This window comes from Lissotriton vulgaris, chromosome 3_1 (assembly GCF_964263255.1).
Source record: "Lissotriton vulgaris chromosome 3_1, aLisVul1.2, whole genome shotgun sequence".
NCBI classification, from domain to species: domain Eukaryota; kingdom Metazoa; phylum Chordata; class Amphibia; order Caudata; family Salamandridae; genus Lissotriton; species Lissotriton vulgaris.
The window spans coordinates 67,196,676-67,206,057 of NC_141689.1; the positions used below are offsets into that span (position 1 = coordinate 67,196,676).

At 47.0% G+C, this 9,382-nt stretch overlaps 1 long non-coding RNA gene across 1 annotated transcript in view; it reads left to right on the plus strand.

The window, feature by feature from the left end:
* LOC147725977 (uncharacterized) overlaps window positions 1–7,515 on the plus strand; it is a 72,879-nt gene extending 65,364 nt beyond the window's left edge. The window contains exon 2 of the long non-coding RNA XR_015309405.1: window positions 6,003–7,515. This is a non-coding gene — a long non-coding RNA (uncharacterized LOC147725977). The remainder of the gene's footprint in view (window positions 1–6,002) is intronic.
* The last annotated feature ends 1,867 nt before the right edge of the window (window positions 7,516–9,382 follow it).

Sequence of the window (9,382 nt, forward strand, 5' to 3'; positions counted from 1 at the left end):
GTGGATTCTCAAGCCGTTCATTCTTGACGGTTGCAAACGGAAAACTCGGTGCGCCTATTCAAGTTCAGAAATCCGCCTCTCATACAAGCAGACTCCTCTGCACCTTGGTTTGATGACAAACTCCGGGCTATACTCAAATATTGGAAGAAACTAGAAAGAGCCTGGCGAGAGGAGCATCTCCACTCGGACAAAGCCCATTATAAAAAGAAACCAGCATTTGCAATGCAATAGGTCTCGCATTTGTGAGAGTTTGAGCTACTGACATAAATGACACTGCCTTTTATTCATGTGTTTTGAGAACCTGCAGGCGGTGCCTGTAAACAGTCACTTTGCAGGTTTTCTTAACACATACATAAAAGGAATTGTCATTTACAATGCCATATTTGATTGTAAAAGCTGTTTGCTGTGTTTATTCTATAAGCAATCCCTTCTGTGCCTTCCTTCTTAGGCCTTTTTCCGTCATTCTCTCCTTTCCCACCGTTCCTCCATGAACCCCCCTTCCTGCATTACTATACAATTTAAACGGCTATGTAGTTAAAATAAAGCAAATCAATGCAGCTACCCATACGCTTCTTGGCGTTTGGATCTTTCAGAGAAGCAACAGGCTGCAGCTAGTGAATAAATAATTCACAGTCCTGGAAAGCACTTTTGAGTGCGACATCGCAAATATCGTTGAAGAATGTTATATTAATGCACTTTACTACAGCAAAAAAGCCATTTAGAACGCCTACTCTGGTCAGGTTTTGTAAGGAAACTCTTAACTCTTGTTGGACAAGAGAGGGAATAGAAGCAGACATACATTTCTGAGCACTTCCGTTTTATGCACCTGGTCTTTTTAGCCAAGAGAAGTTTAAATTCTTCAACCAGCAATTTCTCTCTTCCCGTTAAGGGTGCGGGTCGGCAAACACCTGCAGGTAGAGGGTTCTTTTACAAGAGCCAGTAATTGCTGAAAGTGTTGCACGTGACCTGGCTATCACTTGGCCGGCACAAGACCAATATCAATTAGGAGGCATCTGTCATGACTACACTGCACAGAACCAAGCAAGACTTGGCAAAGAGTGCGGGCGCAGGCCTTGAATGCTACACACATCCCTGGGGTGCTGCCTCTGATGTGCAGTATGTGGCATAAGCTGCAGAGCCTGCACACTATGTTGAACCCAAAAAGTAGCAGCGTATCTGCAATGCTCCCTGGTGTGCAAAGTGTGCAGTATGCGGTGTCCACGCGGGAGTGCAGTAACTATGGAGAGATGTCTTGTTTGCCTGCATCAGCAGCGTCAATGTGATGCTCACAGAAATTTCCCTTGCTGGGTGACAACAAAAGGAGAGGTGCTGGCTCAGGTTGGAGGCACGTGCCTTGGGACCACCAGTACTCTCCATCAGCAAGCAGCTTGCATCTATAGCGTAGCAATCTCCTGGTGCAGTCACCATTTGCAATCCTGCTACTTATTTTATAATTTTCCCAGTATGTTATCTCCTTAATCCGGCAGTGCGGGAAGAGGTGTGCGTTAGCTAACTTCAGCCTGTTGTAAGTGGTGGGAGGGATGATACCCGAAGGACGGAGCTTTTGCGCTGAAGTATGGTATACCTACAAATGCGGGTGTCGTGCTTAAGCAAAGCGTGGCGCTCGGGATAAACACAAGAAGAGGACACCAGTCCGGTGGAGGCCTCTCCTCCCTCCCACCGGAGCCACCAGAGGCATCCAGGGAAAGCGCTCCAGAGCCATGCAGCCGCCTGCGCTGTGAGATCTGCACGAATGTGAGCTGCGGGGGCCGGGATACCTAAGTAGGCCAGGAAAGGGAGCAGAAATCCACCGGGGCAGGACATGGCGACCTCGTCAGGGCCAGGTGAGCTGGTGGGGCGTGCACTGGAGCGGCTAGGTGAGTGCACCTGGAGACCCGGGAGCTTGCCATTGCGGCACTGAAGGAGGCACTGCAATATGGTGCAGAGCAGAGAGGGCTGTGAACAGCGGTCACCAAAAGCATGTCCATGGCCCACGAGCTGCGGGACAGCAGGAACAAAAGGACACGGACAACAGGAGGGCAGCAAGAACAGGACACTAAACAGAGCAGCGCTGGCTCAGGCATGACCTAAGCAAGCTGTCCCCATTGCGCGAAGACAAAAAAAAAGTGCTTACAGACTAATTGAAGGAGGCAGTATAACGCCATAACTAAACAATCCAGTCGTGATGGATGGTCCCAAAAGGAGACAGGGCGGTAACAAGGAGGGACTAAGAAGCCTCATTATCAATCGGAAGCCAGCATGTACCATGGACGATGACGATAGCCAATGAAAAATATGGGCAGGGCTTCCACACCACTTCTAAAAAATACCCTAAAACAGCATGCCTCGCAAAGCAAGCTGCACATGCACTGCAATGCTAGGCGTGACCTAAGAAAAGGCTTTGAATGACTATCACAGTGCCTTTAAAAGCTCAAACCTCCTTCTCCAATCAAACCCATCAGGTATGATGTAAAAGAGCTGCATAAAATAGTGTAAAAATGTTCTCATCCTGTTGCCTTCTCCCAGCTGTTAGAGGCCTCCCGCAATTTATGTAAGTAATTATCGGATATTTTTGAGAATAAAATCCAGGGCGTTTCTGAAACTCTTAACTGCCCTGCCCCTTATGACACTTTAAAAAAAAAAAATTTTGGAAGACCTTTATTGATAGAAATTCACATATACATCCCAACAAGGAGCCCGATGGCTCGCAAATACAGTACATTTCACCACAAGAATGCGTAAAGGATCTATTACAGAGGCACTGAGGTATAATTTTCAAAGTTTTCTCTGAAGGATAGACAGGATCAGGATATCACAGAACAACGAGTTAGTTCCGGCCTCGTAGAATCAGGATAGACAAATACACAATGTAATAAATTGCCAGAATCGCTGCTTACCACAAATAAGAGAAACGTCTAAACCCAGAAAAGAAAGAAGAAAAGAAGGCCCATAGAACCAAAAAGAAATAAACAAACCCCCCCCACCCGCCCCCCACCATGCACCCCTGCAGCTGGCTACAGCCTACCCCCCCCCCTAGCAGTGTGCCTGTCGCCCCACAAAAGGGGTCCCGAAATATAGAGAGTAAGAAAAGGGTCCCAATCTATAACTCCCATTAAATAAAGAAAGGTGGGGAGGAGCCCATCACCCGTCCCTCGGCTGCACCCTCCCGTAAGTCTGGTAATAGCACCAAGATATAAAGTCCGGTGATGTTAAACATTATGATCAAAGCAATTTGGAAGCACAAAATCAGCACACCGCGCAATCAAAGGCAGCAGCACACCACCCACACGCCCAGGTCAGCAACAAAGAAACCTCCATGAGAAGAAGCGTTCATCCTTGACCCGTTTTCTCTTTTCCACCACGGCGAACCATGGCAACCCAGGGAAACGTGAACAGTAAATCAAAAGAGCCAGTGTGGTACAAGCATTGAATTGCTCCAGGTACAAGCAGATCCAGTGATCCCAGGAAGGACTCAAAACACAAAGTTCCCATGTTATAAGGCGTAGCCGGGCCAGGGAAGAAAGTCTCAGTGTTCAGCCCTTTCTGGAGCGAACCCCGGGGAACGGGGGGCAGGACATGGGGAGAGCACTCCTGTCGCGGTCGTGAATCGCTGATTGTACGCCATCCCGGGCAAACACCATCTACAGCGTGAGGCATCTCGGGGCTTGGGGTATCAAAATCATCTCCATCGCATGTGGCAGCCATTTTGTAGCCGGCGGACATGGAGGAAGGAGTGTCACTGTGAAGCTGAGAGTCAGCCATTTTGAAGCATCCCAGTGCGCACACTATGTCGTCCACCTTGCTGGCCAGAGCTCGAGTAGAATACACCATATCGTGGTGAAGGGAAACAACTGCTGCCAATAATGCACCATAGCCCTGAACACCTCCATTTTCCCTTCCCAGCAAGGCCCGCTGCTCCATACTTCCGCGATCACACTGCATCATAGGCACCTCAATGCTGCAATCCAATACGCCCTCCATAGTCTTTAGTAGAGACGCTACGAATCAGGCCAGGCTAAGCACAAAGGGGCATAAGTTCACTGAGTGGCAAGGAACGGCAGGCAGAGCCGAGATGTGACCACAAACGTTGTCTCTTCGAGATGCCGCCCCATCCGATGGCAAGAGAGCGGGGAGATCGGGAGCCGCCCGCCATTAGCGGGGGGGGGGAGTACACAAGCAGTCACTGGGCAGCCAACAGTCCGGGGTCATACAGACGATCGATGTAAACGATCAAATCAACAGGCACACTCATCTCTGTACCTGTGGTCCAGCGGGGCGAGTGGTGCAGGCTTAGCCGTTTCACGACAAAAAGTTCCGACCGGGTCACAGCAATCGCTGAAGTCCGATGTTGTGCGCCTGGCAGCCGGTCTCGACATCCACTCAAGGTCCCGGCCTCGGAGCTGCTACAGGCCGCAAACTGCAGTCGGACGGTTCTCCCATTTGCGGTGTAGCGCGAGCCTCAGGATTCCGGCACAGGTCGTCGGAGCCCGCCTGCTTCCGCGGTGCGCAGTCTCGGTATAGGATCACCGGCAGGATAGTTACGAAGGAGGTGATGGTCCTCGGAGCCGAGGGACTACGCGTCCGACCTGAACGCCATCTTGGCTCCTCCCCCTTATGACACTTTTGATAGCACCGGCCCTCCTAAGACTATGTCCTGTTCTATGTTGAAATTCACCCTTTTACCTTAGATGAGACTGAACAGGCCCTGCAGGATGTACATGAAGCTCACGTGATCACCCTTGCCCACCTTGCATCCTACAGATGAGTCTCGGCCATAAATCCCAGTCTAAACTCATTATTAAATTGCTCTGTTCAGTCTGGAACTGTTTAAATCGAGTAAAAGAATACAAAAATGTATCTCCCGCCACCTCTCCTTTGTCCTCTTGCTGGTTTCTTGGGGGAAACAGGAAGCACCAGGGCTCCCACGCGCCCCACAGCCAATCACCACGCTGCAATGCAGTGTGGTGATTGGTCTGAGAAACGTGACACAGCGCTCAGCTAGGGGTTGGAGGGTTGGGCATGTTCTACACACAGGCTATAAAGCAGCCTGCACGAAGAACATGCTGTGTGCGTATGACTGTTTGGCCAGCCCGAGAGGGCCGGACAATCACTTATGCTCACATAGGGTGTGCAAACCACTCACCCCCCCCCCCCCCCCCACCCCCTGCTCTGGGAACAGCCCCATCCCACAAAGACGAAGCTACAGGAAAAAATTAAATGATAACCTCAAGTTATCATTTTATTTTTCCTTTCTTTACACTGCATAAAGCAGTGAGGAGAAGCTCCTCCACGTTAGTGGAGGAGCCACCACTATTGAAGTCACAGATACAATTAAGTTAGTGGGAGATCAGGCGAGCAAGTTGCATTCATCCTCTTGGATCTATCGGCTGCTTTTGATACGGTGTCTCATTCCATGCTCTTGTGCGGTCTGGAAGGCATTGGAGTGGGTGGATGTAGACAGGCCTGATTTCGTTCCTTTTTGCTTGGCTGTATCCAAACGGTCTGGATGGCTCAGTTTACCTCTGATCCCAAAGCTTTGACATAGAGTGTACAGCACGGCTCTGCCCTTTGCCCTACACTTTGTAATATTATCACCACCCCCCTTGCAACATTGGTGGAGTACTATACAGACGATATGCAGGTTCTTCTTACTTTGGGCAGGAACGCGCCTATTAGATTTGTTTGACGGCTATTTTCCAGTGAATGTGGTTCAGTAATAATTGAGATTCTCCTTTTTGGCTCCCTCCCTTTGTCAGGGATGGTGAATACTGGTCCAGTCATGTCCCGGCCTCCATAGTGCGGAATCTTGGAATGGAATCGGATAACTTTGCTGGTTTCCATTCCCCACCCCTCTCCCCCATACCTCACCCCACCCACTCCCTGTGACAGGCACAGTGTGCACATGCTTTGGACTTTTATAATCAAAACAGAAATGTTTGCACCTACTACCATATGAGCCTCAGAACCTAGTCCTTAATACTCTCATTGCCTCTCTTTACTAGGGCCTTACGGCTTACCTGCTGAAGAACTTCAGTTGGTCCAAAATACCACTGCATGGCTTCTAGTGAAGGTTCCCAGATGGTCGTATCCATAATCACCCGGAGGAGCTGCATTGGTTACCGATTAAGGAGACGATACAGTTTGAAGGTCTTCTGGCCCATAGAGTCTACTACCAGTCTGGCCCGGTGTATCTTACCAACAGGCCGCCTCCTTATCACCCAACAAGAACTCTTCATTCCTCTGATGCCATTTATGTGGTGATGGAGCGGGTTAATGAACAATATTTTGTTCAGGCTTGTGAAGTCAGACTTCCATAATGTTTAATAAAACTAATATGTTTTGCTGCATGTTATTAAATCAACCTAGAATAAACTGTACAACATCAACACATGGGACTAACATTATGCTTATTTGTGCAAAATGCAAAAGAAATACAATAATTATTGTCTATTGTCTGTCATATACTAACGGCTGCTGTCAAAAATAATAGCATGTGCTTTTAAATGTGCTTCCGTCTTGTCTTTTCTGTGACAAATGCAGTTCCAGATCGGATTGGTATATCAAAGGTAATATATGCTGCTTAAATGTGCTTTTGCTAGGTAACATAATTAATGGGTTAACATTTAGCAAAGGGGGTGGGTAACAGAACAAATGTCAATTCTTTAATTAATTGAGGTTTTGTGTTTGTTTAAATAATAGTTTTTCAAAAGAAGCATAGAGTTGGCTGCAGAAAAATAATGCATTCTGAAAAAGTGAAGCAAACAAAAGTGGCGCAGAAAATTGACGCTTTTTGAAAAGAGGCCTGCTGATGTAAAGCCACACGAGAAAACTTAATTTGAAAAAGATGAGAAGCCTATAAACTTTTATTGTGAAAGCTTTGAAAAGAACTGCCAAAGGCGACCCAGTGAAGAGGTTTGCTATTGTGCTATGGGAAGCTCAGAACGGACAGGCTCAAGGCCAGGATGTGAGTCGCGGTACTTTTGTGCATTTCATTAACATCTTTGCTACAAAATGGAACAGCCTAAGGTAGTGCTGCCAGGACTCTGTGCATGAACAATGGCTTTGTGTAAAAGCCCGGACCTGAGGTGGAAGATGTCACAATTTACTGTGGGATGAGGTGGTTCAGCCAATGGGGAGCCAGAATTCAGCTGTTGGAATTTGAAAATAGTTAGTTTAGCCTTAGTTTTAGGGTATAAGAATTTGCTCAAGGAGCAGACTTTTTCTACGCTTCTTGATTCCAGAGGGTCATGTTCTGCTGAACGACGAATGCACGTAAGGAAAGGAGACTTTTAAAAGACTGTTTTCAGGCGATGAGGGTAGAGACAGGGAATTAGTTAGGGTTTGGAAATGCTCTTTTTCACTTATTTCTGTTAATGAATAATAATTCTTGAATCAAGCTCTCTTTATAAATGCTGAATAAACTTTTCTTTAATGACATTTTTCTAATACTTGTTTAATAAAGTTCCAAAGCCTAAGTTTTCATGAATATGTTTGAATAAACTTATTAAATGGCAAGCTGGTCTTGTTTATTGTAGATAGTTCAAACAACATTTTAGATTCATTCGCCTCATGATTCAGCTGCTCTGTTATTTTATGGGCCTGGTATTGATTGGTAGGTTTGGTGGTAGATGGTGACATCATTTATGCAGAATTTTAGTAGGAGCGCTGGATCAGTGGTGGTGCCTCGATTTAAAAGGAAAAGATGGGGAGGAGCTTCCTGCTCATATCCCACTGCCACCACTTGGAATACCCTCAATTACATTTACAGGCAATGAACTCTGCTTTAAGCAAATTTTGCAAATGTGGCTATTTCTCTCAGCATGCAAAGGTATCTTTGGTTATTGTGGGTCATTTAATCTGCTCAGTGACAGGAGACTGAGCAGCCATGTGCTTTAAAAAAAAAAATTTATTATAGGATTATTTTTTATGGAATGGGAATTGCCCACAGGTTCAGATTGTTGGGTAGAGCACAATTCCAGATTGACTGTGCTTGCAATGACAGAGGTCTCGACCTGGTGCCTCCTTGACAATTTATATAATGCATGGTGGTGGTATTGTCTATCTGAATGGTTGATGTCTGACTTAAGGACCGAAGAAAGGCTTTGAGAGCTAGATGAACAGGTGAGTTCCAAAAAGTGTATGCGTTTTTTGTGGGGTTTTTCTTAACTGCGGTCCCTGAATTGTTAAGCCTTGAAAGTGAGCGCCGTAACTTGATCAGGGAAGTGTTCGATATTATTTGCGACCGCAGTTATTTAAATTTAGTAAATTTTCTTTTTTTGCACTACCAAGCAAGGGATTGCTTCACTGAGACGGTCAGGATTGCTTTGTCTTCCCAATTGTTTTCTCTTTGAGACAATTGGTCCTCTAAATATAATCATAGAGGTCTCATTTGCAGTCTTGTATTGGGATCGATGTTTATGCAGGAGACCACTGATCCAGAAGGAAGGTAGGAGTTGGGCGAGGAGCTGATAGCAGCAACTCTTCTCCGAAAGATAGGCTTCTGCCTTTATGCTATCCAAGGTTGACCCCAGATAAGATAGCTTTTGAACTGGGTAGTGTGAGAAAATGGGGTTCTGTTGCTGTCAAGTGAAGGAAGGGGAAGCTTCAAAAGGCCTGCCGCCTTTGTAATGCGACCCTCCCAGCCTCTGCTGCTAGGAGCAGATGGCAGCCCCCCCCTTGTTTACACCCCCACTTTGGGTAGGAAAACGGTCAGGAAAACTTAAAAAGGCTAGAAGGTGTGCACCCCTTTTGCCAACTCCACCCCTCTGGTGGAGGAGGCAATGTTAAGCACACCTTTCAGTCCCCCCCCATCTTGAAGATGAAGGGACCCCTCCAATTAGGACTATGCCTATTCCCCCTCCTACAGGAGAGTGGCAAAATAATGGGTGTAGTCACCTCAGGTAAGGTGCCCATTGACCCTACCTACTACTTCCCTAAATCAGCCCCATAATTTTGATTTTAGGAGGCTCCCTCAGACCAAGAAACTAGATTTGACGGACCAAAAGATGACCTCTGAAGGACCAGGAATTGATCCGCTGCAGACAAAATTTGGCAACACCCTCGCCATCTGCAACCAGTTCAACCATTGGCCCGCTGTTCTTCCAGAAACCCTGCAAGGCCTCCAAGAAATCCCTGGGACCTTTCAACCTTCACCAAAGTGCCAAGAAACTCCCTTCAGACTAGAGGCTCTAGTCTCCGGCAGTCGCCAGTATAAGAACCACAGCAGTGAGGACCAACACTTGTGTTGACATGACTAACTGCCACAAAAGAACTCTACGACCACAGTGGTAGAGGAACAGCACATGTGCAGACAACTCTGCCCTGCAAGAAGAAAGCATCCTAGTCAGTCAGCTCCCAAGACCTCCAGAGATCCTCTTGGCTC